Below are 19833 nucleotides of genomic sequence, written 5' to 3'. Positions count from 1 at the left end.
CAAATGTGCCTTTTCACTGTATTCCACTGGACAGGACTGAGTGGCGTTCCCGACACAGGCAACACCTTAAGCACAGAACCAAGAGGCCCCCTCCCCACCCCCCTTTGGGACATTCCACAATGGCAGTCCAAACAGCTTGTCTCAACTGTCACACTAAGGGAATTTATTTCCAAACAGAACAGAAGAAAAAAATAATCCCTAAAAGTCTGCTCTCCTTCCAGGATTTAAAAGGCCTGATGTAAGAAAGTAAAAATAACAAAATTAAATGTGTGAAATTCTAGGGAGTATAATGCTTCCAACAGTTTGTTTTACCATAAATTTTTAATCTGCCTGTGCCTTTTCACTTCCGTACAGGAAAAGTGTATCAGTGCCTGACTACAGAAAAAGCTGTGGCTGAACCGAAGGCTCTGTCAGACTGGCTGCGATTTCAGAATATAAATCTGAGCTTGCTATGGTTTTCAGTTTTATTTCTCAACAAACAGGGCAGCTCTAAGCATTTCACATGCACACACATGTGCACACGCACGTGCACACATGCACTTCTCTTTCAGAAGGATCCTACTGATGACAAAACAGTGAGGTGAATGCCCCTGCCAAGACAGGGCCCGCCGCTCTTACTACTCCCCACAGTGGTGCTCATCCAAGCGCACCCAGGCCCCAAGGGAAAAAGGACCGCTGAGTTCTCCACTTCTAGAACCCTGCAAGCCTCCTGCATGCAGCAAGGCCTGAATCCATCCCAACCCCCAGCAAGGGCACTACATTAGCTGCCAACAAACCTGATGAGCTGAAGTGCAAAGACACAAAAAAAAAAGCCAAGCGACAGAATCTCCCCCTCCAGAGGATGGGAGCAGCACGCCTAATGGAAGGTACAGGTCACCAGGACAGGAAGCTTAAAAGAGGGGGCGCCTGGGTGGCTCAGTTGTTAAGCATTTGGCTTCAGCTCAGGGCGTGATCCTGGCATTCTGGGATCGAGCCCCACATCAGGCTCCTCCGCTGGGAACCTGTCTCTTCCTCTCCCACTCCCCCTGCCTGTGTTCCCTTGCTGGCTGTCTCATTCTCTGTCAAAAAAAAAAAAAAAAAAAAAAAGGAAGCTTAAAAGAGGGGGCTGTGGAAGAAAGGGAAGGAGTAAGTAGGAGCAAGAAAGGGAGGCAGGGATGAGGGACACCTGCTCTAGCCAAAAGCAATAGTACTTTCTCCCAAAGAAAGTATCTGTAGGGAAGAGGGTAATGAGTAAGTTGGATATTGTCACAGCCTTTGATCCTTCTTCTATACCAAGCAGGTAAATCAGCTACTCAAATCCATAATGGTCCTGGATAGATTTCACCTGGGGAAGGAGGTCCTAGAGAAAGGAACAATGATCACCATTCTTCATTCATGAGGGGAGGGGAAGGAAGGAGGAAGAGGAGGAAGAAGGAGAAGAAGAAACATTGAGAGGTGGGATGAGTATGAATTGGCCCTGGGATTCAGCAGCAGAAAAGCCTTGGAGTGACTTGGAGGTAGCACATTCCTCCAGGCCCATGCCATGCAAAGACCATCCCCCTCACTCTCCATTGTCTTTTCCAAACCACTGCTGTTCTTTCCTGAAGATCCTCTTCGTGGAAGCATGTGGTATTCTGTAATACCATCTTCCTCCATCCTCTCCCCCAGGGTGCCTGGAGGCCTTGGCATCTGGCTCTAAGTCTTGCTCTCTCCTAGAGTCCTGCCAGCATCTGGGTAACTTCAGTGTTCATGTCGATAATCTAGCCAGTTGACTTCCTCAGTATTCATGGATTGCCAGGCACCATATCTGTAACTTTGCTTCATTATCTGTAACCCTCACAACAGACCTATAGGTAGGTTATAGCACCCCTATTTAGAGATAGCAGGGGCTGGGATTCTAAACCATGCTGGTCAGACTTCCAAGTTCATGTTCTCCTCTCTTTACAACACTGCCTCAGAATGCATCTAAAATGTAAACCTGAAAATCCTTCTCTCTGACCCTACATTCTTACCTTGCTACCTCTCCCATTAAACCTCTTCCTCCACCTCATCAAATGTCCAACCCGTCAACCCCTGACTTTACCCCCAGCTTATCAACCCTTCCTGACACTTCTTCCTTCCATACCTGTGGCCAGAGGAAATGCCAGTAAAATCCCTCATGAGACTATTTCTTTGGCTGAATGCCCACATAATGAACTCTCTCCCTTTGATCACCAGACTACTGATTAAATTAGTAAAATCCTCTAGGCCTAGAATTGTAAGCAATGTTATGATGGTGATGTAAGTGCTGGTTTGAACTTTTAATAAGTGTGTTAGATTGCTTGGAACCAGGTGGAGAGAAAACAGCTGATGGCAGGTGCCAATTGATAAGAACCATGGCTATTCCCAGTTAGCCTCATAAAAATGAGGCCCTGTGGTTTCCCTTGAGCCCTTTGGGGATCCTGATCTAACAGGAGCACACTCTCTGACCATGATGTCACTGCTGGCATAAACTGAAAGGCATGCTGTATCTTTCCATCCTGAAGACAGTGACTCAGACTCTAGGGGTGTCATAGGTGGCTGAAAAAAATCTTCCCTTTACCATCCATCAACATACACCCACTACCACTGAATGAGAGGGAAAGTAAAATATAGCCTTCATTAGAGACCTCCCTTCCCTCTTCTCCAGAACCAAGGTCTGCAGGGAGGGTTGGAGAGTGAATGAAGTAGACTTTTGCAGTTTGATGTGAAAACATATGTATACCTATATGTTCTTTGTCACTAGGCATGACAAAAATGTAAGCAAATGAGATAGATCTAAAATGAGCTCAACAATAACACAGACAATGATTCCCGGTCAATCACTTAAACAATATGCTCATCAACATCTCCATTCTCTTGCCCTGTTGTCCTGTCCCCTCTCCTGACAATCCCCAGAAACTCTCTGATTTCCCCAATTCTGAGAGTTCTGGTACTACTGGAGAGAATTACAAAACCATGTTGATTCTCTAAATTACAAATTTAAGAGCTCCAATCTCTGCTCTTCCCTAAATATTCTTCTCCTGTGTTTCCCTTTAGCAGCACTTCCAAAGCTGTCTCATGTTCTTCAGGTCCCCTACTCCAACACTAGCGCCTTTATCCTAAGACAATATTACTGCCTGAATTCCAAACACACACCCACGTACACACAAAACAGTCATCCACAACTTCCATCCCTTCCACCTTTCAGACTTTATTCCCACCCATCTCCTCCATTTCCTCTTGTCTTAAAAGTATCCTAGTCCTTTCCAGGACCAGTCACTTCACCTGCATTTGATCTCCTCTTTGTCTTCCCTTTCTGAGATTTTTCATTGGTTCTTTTTTTTTTTTTTTAAAGATTTTATTTATTTATTTATTTATTTGACAGAGAGAGAGACAGCCAGCAAGAGAAAACACAAGCAAGAGGAGTGGGAGAGGAAAAAGCAGGCTCCCAGGAGAGGAGCCCAATGCAGGGCTCAATCCTATAACGCCAGGATCACACCCTGAGCCGAAGGCAGACGCTTAATGACTGAGCCACCCAGGTGCCCCTTTTCATTGGTTCTTGATTCTTCCCCATCCAAACAATCAATAAAGCAAGCCTCCCCTCAATTTCACCTAGTCCTCAAACCACCACCTTGTGGCTGCCCTTCATTCACAACCAAGTCATAATTTTGCTCCCAGTCCTCCTCCCATATCAAAGTTCCCCTGGAAAAAGTCAACATTTTCTAGTGTGTCAAACCCTGTCTTCAGTTCTCATCTAACTCCCTTTCCTGAAGTTACGGTATTGTCATAAACTGGCCCCATGTGAGTTAAAAGCAGGAATACTAGAGTCCATGGCTTGAGTGCAATCTGGTTTCCACCAATTACACACTGTTTGACCTTAAATTGAATTACTCAACTATGGCCTCAGTTTCCTCATCCTTAAAATGGATATACTAATAATGGCTCCTTGCATTTAAAGCAGATTAGCTAGCTTCATAAATGAAGAGCTGGAATTTGAGATAGTGAAAAGCTGGATTGGAAGTCAGAAGAATAGAGATTTAATCACAGCCATAGAATCTGTAATAACAAGATCTTTGGGTCTCATTGTGTAAATAGACTGGGTGATCATGAAAGCCCTTTCTGCCCTAAACATTTCTTTTTCTTTTTCTTTTTTTTTTTTTAAGATTTTTATTTATTTATTTGACAGAGAGAGAGAGACAGCCAGCAAGAGAGGGAACACAAGCAGGGGGAGTGGAAGAGGAAGAAGCAGGCTCCCAGTGGAGGAGCCTGATGCGGGGCTCGATCTCAGAACACCAGGATCATGCCCTGAGCTGAAGGCAGAAGCTTAATGACTGAGCCACCCGGGCGCCCCCTGCCCTAAACATTTCTGAGACATGGAGTTTGACAACAATTTGAGAAAATGTACAAAAGAGTACTGTATGACCAACACATGTAATAAGGGCCTCTGGGAAAGGGAAGAGCAACATTAGCAGGAAATTTGAAGGAGGCTGAACAGATAAAACTCCAGTGGACCCTAAAAGACAGGGAAGATTTTAACTGAAGTAGAAAAGGAGGAAAAGATTTCTGAGTTTGAGAAGCAAAACAACAAAGGCATGGAGTGATTTAAGGTGCACCAGGAAGACCTCCCCCACAAAACTATCTTCCCCATCTTGACAACAGGTTCTGAATGTCAGTAAACAGTTTTGAAGTTATTGTTAAACAATAAATATGTTCTTTATAATTGACTAAAATGAATATGACCTATGCTCTGTGGCCATTTAAAGTAATCTGTAGAAGAATGGTTGATGAAAGATGCACCCCATGGTATTAATGGTGGTTGTCTCTAGGCAACAGTTTTTAGAGACTTTTATTATGATTATCTACATTTTCACATGAACATGAATTGTTATTTATAACTAGAAAGAATAAAAGCATATTTAAGGTTTTAAATGTAATTAAGGAGGTGGTGACATCTTAAGCCATTAACAGTTAATAGGAAGGACTGGTTGACAGATGGTTGGGACTCAGTTGAAGACACAGAGATGCCAGGAGCACTGAGAGAGTTGTTGCAAGGGGGGATAAGCAAAGCATTGACAATATTCTTTGCCTAGCTCCTAAACTTGTCCTTGCGACAGTATATTTTAATCTCTTAAAGACCACTTTATTCTTTTTTACCTCCAATTTTAGTTCTAAACTGTAACCAGATGGATTCAAGGATTTCATTAATTGCCAAAGATATCTTTTTAAGTACTGATATATCAAGGGTAATGCAACTACTCATTCTTTTTCAGTGACAAATGTCTGTTTGTTATTCTTCACCTCGGTCCTTACTCTCAGACTTATGGAGCCTTGGAGCAGTTGAGTTCTGAGAAGTGAAAGGCTGGGTAGGATGATTCATACGAATAAGCATGATGAGGGAAATTTTTATGCCTACAGATGTATTTTTAATTCATTCTCTCTTATTCTGCTTTTATACAGCTTTTCCACCATCATGGCCTCAGAGAAAGGGAAAAAGCAACTCTTTCCTCAGGAAGGAGAACAGGATTTAGAAATATTTCCTACCAACCAGAAGTGGAAATTAAAATTTGCAGTGAATGGTGACCTCAAATAAGAGACATAACCAAGGAGACAGCATGGCATGGTTTCTTTGCCTTAGGCCTAAATCTCAACAGGAGAGGTTATTAGGTAAAGGCTGATGGAAAAGTCAAAAGTAGAGGGGTTTCTGTCCCCACTTCCTATTGGGACTCCAAGAGGAAATTTCATCCCAGAATGACTTCCACACCAATCTGAAAGGAAAAATGATGTAATTAGAAGAAATAAAATCTGAGGTAACACCCCTAAGTCTTCCTCAGCTCCCATGTGGCAAGGAAGGAATCCAGAAGTCAAGTCAACTAGGGAAGACCAACCATAAGGGCTGAGAATGAGAGAGACCCAAGTTCACAGGAAGCAGATACCAGGGGACTATTAATGACCTGCAGATAAGTGACATTGGTGTGGAGAACAGAGAGGAGCGCAAAGGCCTAAATGTGTGTAGAACTGAGGCCTCTTCTCTGCTCAGAACTTAAAGTCACTTAAGACCAGCGGTTCTATACAAATGGCTAACAGACACATGAAAAAATGTTCAAAATCATTAGCCATCAAGGAAATTCAAATCAAAACCACACTAAGATACCACCTTACGCCAGTTAGAATGGCAAAAATTGACAAGGCAAGAAACAACAATTGTTGGAGAGGATGTGGAGAAAGGGGATCGATCCCTCCTACATTGTTGGTGGAAATGCAAGTTGGTACAGCCACTCTGGAAAACAGTGTGGAGGTCCCTTAAAAAGTTAAAAATTGAGCTACCCTATGATCCAGCCATTGCACTACTGGGTGTTTACCCCAAAGATACAGACGTAGTGAAGAGAAGGGCCATATGCACCCCAATGTTCATAGCAGCAATGTCCACAATAGCTAAATCGTGGAAGGAACCGAGATGCCTTCAACAGATGACTGGATTAAGAAGTTGTGGTCCATATATACAATGGAATATTACTCAGCTATCAGAAAGAACGAGTTCTCAACATTTGCTACAACATGGACGGTACTGGAGGAGATAATGATAAGTGAAATAAGTCAAGCAGAGAAAGACAACTATCATATGATTTCTCTCATCTATGGAACATAAGAACTAGGATGATCGGTAGGGGAAGACTTGCAAAATTCCCAAATATGTAACAATCAAACTGATAAGCCAGTGCAAGCCAGATGAGCATACCACTGCTTACGAACCCCTACCCATTTTCTCCAAATGTCATTTTGGAGAGGTACAGGGGAAGTGAAAGGAAAATTGAACAACTGGGTCACTTACCCAAAATAAATTATCACTAATTGATAAATGTTAGTGTCTACTATCACCTACTCTACCATCATTTCCAACCTTGAAAACTCAGGAAGAAGGTAAAATCCGTTACAAAGAATAGAAAGAAACTATATTTTCTTTGCACATCTTAGAAGTTTTGTGTGTATCAATTAGAAATTCTGTGCCATGTAATGGAATCCTCCAGTGACAGCAGCTTATGTGGGTGGGGGTATATTTTTCTCATATAACAAGCAGTCAGACCTGTACTTCAAAATGGCTGCCCCAGCTATAGGCAATACATTTGCATTCAAGCCAAGATGAAGGGGCAAAAAGCCCAGCAGTTTCTGTACGCTTTTATCAGGAGCACAAAAACCTTCCCAGGAAGCTGCCTTCTCTTGTCCCTCCCCACTTCCTTCCTTTCTCCCAGGGGACTTCTGTTGTTTAAGTCTCACTGGTCAGAACTAGGTTGCTTAACCACCTTAAGGGACACTGGGAAAAATATTCCGATTGGCCTACTACACCAGTCAGGATCTACGGCCTAGGGCTCAGCATGTTGCTGCCAATATATGAAGAAAACCAGAGTTCTGCCAGCAAGAAAGAAGGGAGTAATGAAGAAGAGGCAAGCTGGAAGCAGAGTCTAGGACAACATAAATCAGTATTTCTGACTCTAATCCACACAGTAAAGTGGAAGAACTGTTTTAAATGGAAGAGTCGAGTGGCATCTGTTTGCCACAGCATACAATGGAAATTCAGGAAGAGCCTGGAAGTATCACTCACATCTAAGGCAGAGGTTATCAGGAATGCAAAAGGAGGCCTGGAGGTCTTAGCTACTGCCCAGCCTCCTGGCCGGAACAGCACTTCCTTTCAGCCACTTCAAGATCAGGAAATGGGATAAAGACAATGAAGTCCAAAGGTAAAAAGGTTCCCCCTCGGGGAATATTAGGGAATAAGAAACTCTCGTTGTTTAATATTTTAGGTTGCTCAGAGCTTTTACCAAGTGGTGTTCCCTAGGGACCAGAGTCCCACTTGCTCTTTCCTTAGCACACACTTCAGGTATCATTTACGAAGCTGGGGAGAGCTGAGGCACTGAGAAGAAAGTGAAAAGAAGGTCTTTCCGTCCCTGCCCCTGATGAACCTCCAGACTAGCAAAGGTTAATTACTTGAATGGTTGGGACTTATTCCTTGGGAAAGGAGCTGAATGACTAAATATTGTGAGCGTCCAGTCCCATGGCCCATCAGCAAATGGAGCCTGCCCTGTTATGACTGGGTGTGTGACTCTCATTTGGCCAATAAACTACTTGTAGGAGTCACACTAGATCCAGGAAAAAGGCAAGTCACAGATGTTCTGGAGATTGAGGCTGAGGGAGCTGGGAGTGAAAGATGAACTTCTGGACAGAAATTAAATGTTAAATTAAAAATTTCACATTAGCTTTTCTGAAATAAAATGTGGGTCCTTTAATTGAATATGTTGAATAAATGCAAATAACTTTAAGCAAAAAAGATCTGATTCATCTGTCCACACTGCAAAAATCACATATGTGAATTAAGTTTATTCTTTACTAAAACATAACCAGTGCTTTTCCCATCATATAATACTATCTTACTTAAAGAACATTTACACAATAGCATTTTGAATTTTTTTGTTTTCCATGTTTCTCAACCAAAGTTCTTTCCTTGAAGTCTGTATTTGTGGTGGTGGGGGCAGGGAGGGGTTGCTGCCTCTCTAGACAAGTGCTCAGACTTGAAAACGTTAACTAATTTCATTTTCTTGATAAAGTTTGTCTGTGATCTGAACTGAGTCATACCAAAAATACCTCTATAAGATTTGACCTTTTACTTAAATCCCACATTGAGATAATACACTTAAATGGTTATCAATAAGACCTTTGTTCTTAAAAGCACATTTAAAATAAATCACTTTTTAAAAGAAGAAAACTGTTTTCAATTAAGTTCTTTACAGACAATCAGATTGAAAGTTATGTTTGCCTTTTTATTTTCTTTATATATAAATTATGCCCAAGAGTGCCATGATAACAACACTACACAAACTATGCTTTACCTTTGTATTTACTTCTTGTCGAAATAAGCTCTACAAATTAATTTGTTTTTAGAGTGCTTTATGACCAATAAGCCCCAGGGTGAAAACAATGAAGGCAGTAACCATTTTTTATTGTTAATGAAAAAAACTTAGTCCAATTATATGAGGATAAGTAATTCTTACTTCCTTCTGATGAAGAGTTTACATGTAGTAGAAAAATTTCACTCATTTCTAACAATGTTTTATCATTTAGAAAAGCTTTCAAAACAGAGTTTTTGCTTGAGTCCCATGAGCAAAGTGACCCTTCAGTGATACCTTAAGAGGGCTAACAACTAGGCTTGGCCTCCTATATGTTTTGTTTTGTTTTAACCAATTTATAGTACTTTTTTTTTTTAATTTTAGCCAACTTATAGTACATTCTTTTTTAATTTTGGCCAACTTATAGTATATTTTTTTTTATTTTCCTCCTACATGTTTTAACCACCTAACACTTTTGTTATTAAACTCCTGTTTGTCCCATAAAATGCTGAGAGCTTACTACATAGAGATACAATCTAAAAAGTATTAATACCAAAAGAGATATTTCTCTTATTTCTCAAATTTCTTATTTTTCCCCTTTTGGTTTGGCCCTCCATCCCATCCATTTTAGAGGCTGTTTTATTAGGGGAAGATTTTGCATTTTCCTTAGTGATTTACTATGAAGGTCCTAGAGGGGCAAAATACTGATCTTAGCAAGCAGAAGTTTGGAAGAAAAATAATTTTGGAATGAAGTAATTTTATGTGTTTGTTTATTTGTATATATTTATTTGATATATAAATTTAATCCAAATAATGAGCTTGCTATCTCTCAAATTACCTATGATAAGTGCAACTTTTTTTTTTAATTGGATCTCATGGGATATTTGTTAGATCGCTCCTCCTTTACCCCTCCTACCATAGTCTGGACAGGTTAGCACAGGGTGAGGTCCCAGACCCCAGAATAGGTTTGGAAGAGATGTCTATTTCAAAAACCTAGAAATGAGAAGAGTTAGAGAAGAGTCAGGGAGTCAAAGAAGCTGAAAATCTCATTGATCCAAAAGGGTGAGCACGAGCCTGGAAAGGAAAGACAAAGGCCAAGTCTGAAACACTTTGGGACTGAAAAATGGAAGATAGGAGAGAAGAACAGTCCAAAATAGAGTCTGGAACAAGTACAAGACACTTGTACCAGTCCTGAACCACTGAGGAAGGGACAGGATGGAAGAAGGGCCAGATGAACAAGGAGGGAGTCTGATTTGAAGGTACAAAGAACAGCAAAATAATGGCCAGAAGATAAAGACCCCACTAAAAAAGATAACTACAGACAATATCCCTGATGAACAGAGATGCAAAAATCCTCAATAAAATACCAGCAAACTGAATCCAACAGTACATTAAAAAAATCATTCACCACAATCAAGTGGGATTTATTCCTGGGTTGCAAGGTGGTTCAATATTTGCAAATCAATCAACGTGCTACATTATATCAATAAGAAAAAAAGATAAGAAGTTATCATCATTTCGATGGATACAGAAAAAGCATGTGACATTGTTAGTGTATAGAAAAGCAACTGATTTCTGTGCATTGATTTTGCATCCTGTCACATTACTGAATTGCTATATGAGTTCTAGTAATTTGGGAGTGGAGTCTTTTGGGTTTTTCACATAAAGTATCATGTCATCTTCAAAGAGAGAGAGTTTGACTTCTTCTCTGCCAATTTAAATACAGTTTATTTCTATTTGTTGTCTGATTGCTGAGGCTAGGACTTCTAGTACTATGTTAAACAATAGTGGCGAGAGTGGGCATCCCTGCCGTGTTCCTGATCTTAAGGGAAAAGCTCTCACCTTTTCCCCATTGAGAATGATATTCGCTATGGGCTTTTCATAGATGGTTTTTATGAAATTGAGGAATGCCCCCTCTTATCCCTACACTCTGAAGAGTTTTAATCAGGAAAGGAGACTCTATTTTGTCAAATGCTTTTTCTGCATCAATTGGGAGGATTGTGTGGTTCTTATCTTTTCTTTCATTAATGCGTTCTATCACATTGATTGATTTGCAAATGTTGAACCACCTTTGCATCCCAGGAACAGATCCCACCTGGTATCTTGTTGAGTATCTTGGCATCCATATTCATCAGGGATATTTGTCTGTAATTCTCCTTTTTACTGGGGTCTTTGCCTCATTTTGGGGTTGAGGTAATGCTCGCCTCAGGAACAAGTTTGGAAGTTTTCCTTCTGTTTCTATTTTTTGAAACATTGTAACTATATAAAGAGAAATTGGGGAATTGATTCCATTTACAATAACACCAAAAACCATAAGATACCTAGGAATAAACCTAACCAAAGAGGTAAAGGATCCATACTCTAGAAACTACAGAACACTTATGAAAGAAATTGAGGAAGACACAAAAAGATGGAAAAACATTCTATGTTAATTGATTGGAAGAACAAACATTGCTAAAATGTCTATGCTGCCCAAAGCAATCTACACTTTCAATGCCATCCCTATTAAAATACCATTGGCATTTTTCAAAGAGCTGGAACAAACAATCCTAAAATTTGTATGGAACCAGAAAAGACCCCAAAATGCCAAGGAAATATTGAAAAAGAAAAACAAAGCTGGGGGCGTCACATTGCCTGATTTCATGCTATATTACAAAGCTTCGATCACCAAGACAGCATGGTATTGACACAAAAATAGACACATAGATCAATGGAACAGAATAGAGACTCCAGATATGGACCCTCAAATATATGGTCAACTAATCTTCAACAAATCAGGAAAAAATATCCAATGGAAAAAAGACAGTCTCTTCAATAAATGGTGCTGGGAAAATTGGACAGCTATACACAAAAGAATGAAACTTGACCATTCTCTCACACCATACACAAAGATAAACTCAAAATGGATGGAAGACCTCAATATGAGACAGGAATCCATCAAAATCCTAGAGGAGAACATAGGCAGTAACCGACATTGGCCAGAGCAACTTCTTTCATGACAAGTCTCCAAAGGCAAGGGAAACAAAAGCAAAAATGAACTTTGGGACTTCACTGAGATAAAAAGCTTCTGCACAGCAAAGGAAACAGTCACCAAAACAAAGAAGCAACTCACAGAATGGGACAAGGTATTTGCAAATGACATTACAGATAAAGGGCTGATATCCAAGATCTATAAAGAACTCTCAAACTCAACAGTCAAAAAAACAAATAATCAAGTCAAAAAATGGGCAGAAGACATGAATAGACACTTCTCTAAAGAAGACATACAAATGGCTAGTAGACACATGAAAAAATGTTCAATATCACTAGCCATCAGGGAAATTCCAATCAAAACCACATAGAGATATCATCTTACACCAGTTAGAATGGCAAAAATTAACAAGGCAGGAAACAACAAATGTTGGTGAGGATGTGGAGAAAGGGGAACCCTCTCACACTGTTGGTGAGAATGCAAGTTGTTGGTACAACCACTTCGGAAGACAGTATGGATGTTCTTCAAAAAGTTAAAAATAGAGCTACCCTATGACCCAGCAATTGCACTACTGGGTATTTATCCCAAAGATACAGACGTAGTGAAAAGAAGGGGCACATGCACCTCAATGTTCATAGCAGCAATGTCCACAATAGCCAAACTGTGGAAGGAGCCGAGATGCTCTTCAATGTATGAATGGATAAAGAAGATGTGTTTCATATATACAATGGATTATTACTCAGCCATCAGAAAGGATGAATACCCACTATTTGCATAGACATGGATGGAACTGGAGGAGATTATTCTAAGTGAAATAAGTCAAGCAGAGAAAGACAATTATCATATGGTTTCACTCATATGTGGAACATAAGGAATAGCACGGAGGACATTAGGGGAAGGAAGGGAAAACTGAAGGGAGGAAAATCAGAGGGGGAGATGAACCATGAGAGACTATGGACTCCAGGAAATAATCTGAGGGTTTCAGAGGGGAGGGGGGTGGGGGAAGGGCATAGCCCAGTGATGGGTATTAAGAAGGACACATGCTGCAATGAGCATGGGGTGTTATACACAAATAATGAACCATGGAACACTACATCAAAAACTAATGATGTACTGTATGATGACTAACATAACATAATAAAAAATGAAAGAAAGAATGAAAGAAAAAGAAAAAGCATGTGAAAAAGTACAACATCCATTCATGATAAAAACCCTCAACAAAGTAGATTTAGAGGGAATATACCTCAACATAATAAAGACCATCTATGAAAAACCCATGGCTAATATCAACCTCAATGGGGAAAAACTGAGAGCTTTTCCCTTAAGGTCAGGAACAGGACAAGGATGGCCACTCTCACCACTTTTATTCAACATAGTACTGGAAGTCCTAGCCACAGCAGTCAGACAACAAAAAGATATAAAAGACATTCAAATTGGTAGGGAAGGAGTAAAACTATCACTCTTTGCAGACGACTTGATATTCTGTATAGAAAACCCTAAAGACCACCAAAAAACTGCTAGAACTGATTAATGAATTCATAAAGTCACAGGATACAAAAATTAATGTGCAGAAATCTGTTGTATTTTATGCACTAATAATGAAGAAGTAGAAGGAGAAATTAAGAAAACAATCCCATTTATAATTGTGCCAAAAATAATTAGATACCTAGGAATAAACCTAACCAAAGAGGGGCAAGAACTGTCGTCTGGAAAGTACAGAACACTGATGAAAGACTTTGAAGGTGACACAAAGAAATGGAAAGATGTTCCATGTTCATGGATTGGAAGAACAAATGTTGTTAAAATGTCTATACTAACCAAAGTAACATATACATTTAATGCAATTCTTATCAAAATACTAACAGCATTTTTCACAGAACTACAACAAACTATCCTAAAATTTGTATGGAACCAAAAAAGACCTTGAATAGCCAAAGCCATCTTGAAAAGGAAGAGCAATGCTGGAAACATCACAATTCTGGACTACAAGCTATATTACAAAGCTGTAGTAATAAAAACAGTATAGTACTGGTACAAAAGAGACACGTAGATCAATAGAACAGAACAGAAAATCCAGGGGTGCCCAGGTGGCTCAGTTGGTGGAGCATCTGATTCTTGATTTTGACTAAAGTCATGATCTCAGGGTCGTGAGATCAACCCCTACATTGGGCTCCACACTTGGCAGGGGGTCTGCTGGAGATTCTCTCTCTCCCTCGCCCTCTGCCCCTCCCCCCTGCTCACTCTCTCTTTCTCTCTCTAAAATAAATCTTTTAAATAAATAGAAAATCCAGAAATAAACCCACAATTATACCGTCAACTATTCTTCGACAAAGCAGGAAAGAACACCCAATGGGAAAAGGACAGTCTCTTCAACAAATGATGTTGGGAAATGGGCAGCAACGTGCAAAAGAATGAAACTGGATCACTTTCTTACACCATACACAAAAATAAATTCAAAATGGATGAAAAACCTAAATGTGAGACCTGAAACCATAAAAATCCTAGAAGAGAACACAGGAAGTAACTTCTTTGACACCAGCTGTAACAATTTCTTTCTAGATATGTCTCCTGAGGCAGGGGAAACAAAAGCAAAAATGAACTTTTGGGTCTACATCAAAATAAAAAGCTTCTGCACAGCAAAGGAAACAATAAAACTAAAAGGTAACCTACTGAATGGGAAAAGATATTTGCAAATGACATATCCAATAATGGGTTACTATCCAAAATATATAAAGAACATAAACAAATCAAGATCCAAAAAAGATAATCCAATTTAAAAATGGGCAGAAGGGGCACCTGGGTGGCTCAGTTTGTTAAGCATGCTACTCTTGATTTCGGCTCAGGTCATGATCTCAGAGTCCTAGGATTGAGCCCCACATTAGATTCCCCTCTCAGCAGGGAGTCTGCTTGAGGATTTTTTCCCCTCTCCCTCTGCCCCTCCTCCCACTTGCACATGCTCTCTCTCTTTCTCAAATAAATAAATAAATCTTTTTTAAAAAATGGGCAGAAGACATGAACAGATATTTCTCCAAAGAAGACATACAGCTGGCTAACAGACACATAAAAAGATGTTCATCATCACTTATCATCAAGGAAATGCAAAGCAAAACTACAATGAGGTATCACCTGTCAGAATGGCTAAAATCAAAAACACAACAACAGGTATTGGTAAGGATGTGGAGAAAAAGGAACACTCATGTACTATTGGTGGGAATGCAAATTGGTGCAGCCACTCTGGAAAACTGTATGGCGGTTCCTCAAAAAGTTAAACATAGAACTACCCTATGATCCAGCAATTGCACTACTCGGTATTTACCCACAGAATACAAGAACATTAATTCAAAGGTATACAAGCACCCCTATGTTTATAACAGCATTATTTATAATAGCCAGGATGTGGAAGCAGCCCAGTGTCTATCAACTGATGAATGGATAAAGAGGTTATATATACAATGGAATATTATTCAGCCACAAAAAAGAGAGAGTGAAATCTTGCCATTTGCAACAACATGGATGGAGCATAATGCTAAGTGAAAGAAGCCAGTCAGGGGCAGACAAACACCTCATGATTTCTCTCATATGTGGAATATAAGAAAGAATACGAATGAGCAAAGGGGAAAAAGAGAGAGAGACAAAGCAAGAAATAGACTCTTAATTATAGAAAACAAACTCATGGTTAGAAGAGGGGAGGGGGTTGGGGGGATGGGTGAAATAGGTGATGGGTATTAAGGAGGGCACTTGTGATGAGCACTGGGTATTATATGGAAGTGTTGAATCACTATATTGCATACCTGAAACTAATATAACACTGTATGTTAACTAATTGGAATTAAAATAAAAACTTTTAGGGACGCATGGGTGGCTTAGTAGGTTAATTGTCTGCCTTTGGCTCAGGTCATGATCCCAGGGTCCTGGAATCAACTCCCACGTCTGGCTTCCCTCTCCCTCCGCCTGCCACTCCCCCTACTTGTGCTCTCTCTCTCTCTCTCTCTCTGTCAAATAATTTTTTTAAATCTTTACTTTTTTATAATAATTTTTTATTACGTTATGTTAGTCACCATACAGTACATCATTAGCTTTTGATGTAGTGTTCCATGATTCATTGTTTGCATATAACACCCAGTGCACCAAGCAATATGTACCCTCCTTAATACCCATCACCGGCCTATCCCTGTCCCCCACCCCTCTGAAGCCCTCAGTTTGTTTCCCAGAGTCCATAGTCTCTTGTGGTTCATTCCCTCTTCTGTTTACCCCCCTTCATTCTTCCCTTCCTTCTCCTACCAATCTTCCTGCTATTTCTTATGTTCCATAAATGAGTGAAACCATATGATAATTGTCTTTCTCTGCTTGACTTATTTCACTTAGCATAATCTCCTCCAGTCCCGTCCATGTTGCTGCAAATGTTGGGTAATCGTTCTTTCTGATGGCTGAGTAATATTCCATTGTATATATGGACCACATCTTCTTAATCCAGTCATCTGTTGAAGGGCAAGTCGGCTCCTTCCACAATGTAGCTTGTGGACAATGCTGCTATAAACGTTGGGGTCCATATGGCCCTTCTCTTCACTGTCTGTATCATTGGAGTAAATACCCAGTAGTGCAATTTAAATCTTTAAAAAAATAAAATAAAATAAAAACTTTTAAAAAATGGCCCACAGACTTCAAGTAAAGTCAGTATTTCTATTAGGTCTTTCTTCTGGGCCAGTTACCGGGCCAGAGATCTCTGAGAAGGTTTACCACAGAAGTAATACCATTACATTACAGCACATTTTTCCTCCCAGTTGATTGTGTTAAGAAATTTAGGAGCTCCCTCTCCATGCCTTTTGTATAAACCACCTCCACAAGAAAGAGCCTCACACCTAGAAAGCCCATCCAACCCCCCAGATATTTCCCCGTGCTGTGGCCCAAATAACAACCAATTGGACCAAACTGTAATCCTCTGATAGACTTCTGCCTTAGTCAAATTCTAAGGTGAAGAAAGCTGGTAATACAAAACCCAGCAGGCATCATATTGAGGCGAATCAGCTCAAGCAGCTTTTCTGAGACAACCCATGTTAGTTGAAGCTAATGGAAAAAAAGCCAGAAGATTTCTTCTCTTTTCTTTTCTTTTCTTTTCTTTTTTTAACGTGGAACACTTCACAAACCTACATGTCATCCTTGCTCAGGGGCCATCCTAATCTTCTCTGTATCATTCCAGTTTTAGTACATGTGCTGCCAAAGTGAGCACAACCACAGGATTTCTTTAAGCTATTGTTCAGGCAGAAATTCTGGCCTAACTGTTCCTTTTGAGGTGAGTAGACCATTTAGACTTTATAAAGTGAAGATGAGCACCTTTTTTAGAGAAAAAAAATCATTTTTTATAGAACAGAGAAAGACCTATCACATCATTTTTTTGATGCCAAAGACAGCAAGATGAAATATATACCCTAAATTGTTAAATGAAGTAGAAGAAAAAAGATCTACAGATTAATATAATTCCTCTAGAAAAACACAGGAAATAAATAATCTCATTAAAATTTTCTCATGCCTCTCCTTTCACTGAATTCTAACAGCATGATCACATCCATCAAGTAATAACATACATATAAATGGGAGTTGAATTGTAAATTATATGTTCCTACATTCTTCATGAATGCTGCGATGGATAAATATACGTGTCAACTTGACTAGGCCACAGAGTACCCAGCGAGTTACTCAAACATTATTCCGCATGTGTCTATGAGGGTGTTTCTGGAAGAGAAATTGCACATTTGAATTGGTAGACTCAGTAGAGCAGATAGTCCTCTCTATTGTGGATGGGCCTCGTCCAATCAGTAGAAGGCCAGAATAGAACAAAAGGACCAAAGAAGAGAGAATTCCTTCTGCCTAGTGGCATTTGAGCTGGGACATCAGTTTTTCTCCTGCCTTCAGACCTGAACTAAAACATCAGCTTTTACTTTTACTGAGTCTTGAGCCTGCTAGCCTTCAGAATACAACTACACCAATGGCTCTGCTGAGTCTCCAGCTTGCCAACTCAAGCTGCAAACCTTGAAATTTTTCTGTCTCCCAACTTCATAAGCCAATTCTTTATAAGAAATCTCTTGAGAGAGAGAGAAGGAGAGAAACACATAAACATCCTATTGATTCTGTTTCTCTGGAGAACCTGACGAATACAGATGCTTGTATAAATTTTATAACAAAGTTGTGTAAAGAATAAAGATATACCAAGTAGATTTAGTTTTTCTCTCCCCCAGACCGCAGCCATATGTCCTACTCTGGTAGTAACTCAAAAAATCATCTGAGATAAAAGTCACACCCAGACTAAAAAGGAAAGCCACAGCCACCACCACTACTGCCATATTCAGAGCTGCCACACTCAGTCAGAGCCATTTACATCTAAATCCACCACCTTTATATGGCCTCTGGGGAGACCAAGAGACGAAGTGAGGAGTATTACTTTGGGCCAGCTGTTTGCTATATACTGTAACTGTAATTATATACATACCTCCCATTATAGTGGCCCCACTGATTTAATGACAGGGTGAAGGCAGATTGGTCTGGTTGTCAGGGTCTTAGACAACTCAACTGCACATATTATATCAACATGAGCACAAGCAGTATGTGTCAAGTCAATATCAAAGAGTAAATAAAAGAAAAACTTTCACACTGATATGAAGATTATATTCACCAGAATTCTGGGGCAAGAGTAGCTTATGCTTACAAGAAAAACCACCAGCACTAGACAGTACATGTTCCAGAAGACTACATACACCAAAGAAGGTCAGTGTGTGGTGTGTGAGGTCTCAGAATGGCAGAGCCACCCAGAAGTGCACTCGAGGCAGAGCAAAAGAGAGCTTTATGCAGTTGCCATGAGTGGGAAGCTGGTGAAAAAGAAAGAAGTGTAAAGGGAATTTTTAGGAATATTTCTGTATTATTTCACTATCTGAACTCCCTTAAAAATAAAACTTAAGAGTAAATAGTTACATCATTCTTCAAGATTTCTCAAGTGAGACTGTTGTTGAATGTTGCCGTACAAGGAAGCCTGGTTTTGTGTGAGTTTCATTGCATTTAGACAAAGGCCATCTTCAGATTCCAACATCTTTCCCAATTCCCATTCAGGGCAGCCCTTTCCTATCACTATAACAACTTACAATCTACAATAAACCGTGCAGTACCAAGAACTGTAGGATTGAGCTTTGGTGTTTTGGTTATTTACCTTTCAGAAATCTTAGCTTATTTTTATGACTCTTAGCATCTTCAGCATACAGCATCCAGCAATCAACTCTAAAAAAGCAAACTGGGGTGTGTCCAACATTTTGGCTCTAGGCTTGGCTCTAAGTTTCCATAATGTCCCAGATCAACAGAAAGGCTACATAGACCCTATATAGCAATGGTAGAGAAGACAACAAATACCAGCTCAATCTATATCCTCACTACCTAAAAAGACTAGGAAACACTTTAAATTTAAAAGAGAATGCAGAATGTTACCAGAATGTGAATTATTTATCACAAAAGGCACCATAAAGACAAATCAGAAACTACTATGGTGTATTATCTTAGGTGACAGATTCTGAAGTGAGCACTTAGGGCTAAAATTACATATCACCAAAATTACACTTGAAAATCTCTAAGGAATGTACCATGTCAGAGACACACAGTCTCTCAGTTCAGTCCAACATATCCAAATTTTCCTGCAAAGGTGGAACAGATAACCATGGCTTTGGTTGAGACCAGGGACCTAACTTCTATTTAGAGACTAAGTGGTAACAACAATCTGTTGTACAATCAGTATTAGAATCACACTCAGCACAATAAGTTAACACCATGAGCAGCACATGGGAACTAAGACAACCAAGGGAAGAGCAGGTTCTTTCCTATCATCTTCTGTGTGCCCCAAGGCAAACACTTACTGGTTGCAGTAGAGAACAAAATTATTTAAGCATAATTGTATTTGTTTAAGCTAAGTATACATTTGATAGGATTCCACTCTATTTAGAAGGAAAAAAAAACACAATGGGAAAGAAGACA

The 19833-nt window shown here is 39.8% G+C and overlaps 1 non-coding gene across 1 annotated transcript; it reads right to left on the bottom strand.

The window, feature by feature from the left end:
• Positions 1-16946: 16946 nt before the first annotated feature.
• LOC113251574 (U6 spliceosomal RNA) lies at positions 16947-17053 on the bottom strand. Its single transcript, XR_003314547.1, has one exon. It is a non-coding gene; the product is annotated as a U6 spliceosomal RNA (small nuclear RNA).
• Positions 17054-19833: the final 2780 nt, after the last annotated feature.

This window comes from Ursus arctos, unplaced genomic scaffold, assembly GCF_023065955.2.
Source record: "Ursus arctos isolate Adak ecotype North America unplaced genomic scaffold, UrsArc2.0 scaffold_10, whole genome shotgun sequence".
NCBI classification, from domain to species: Eukaryota; Metazoa; Chordata; class Mammalia; order Carnivora; family Ursidae; genus Ursus; species Ursus arctos.
This window is presented reverse-complemented; position numbering and strand designations above follow the sequence as displayed.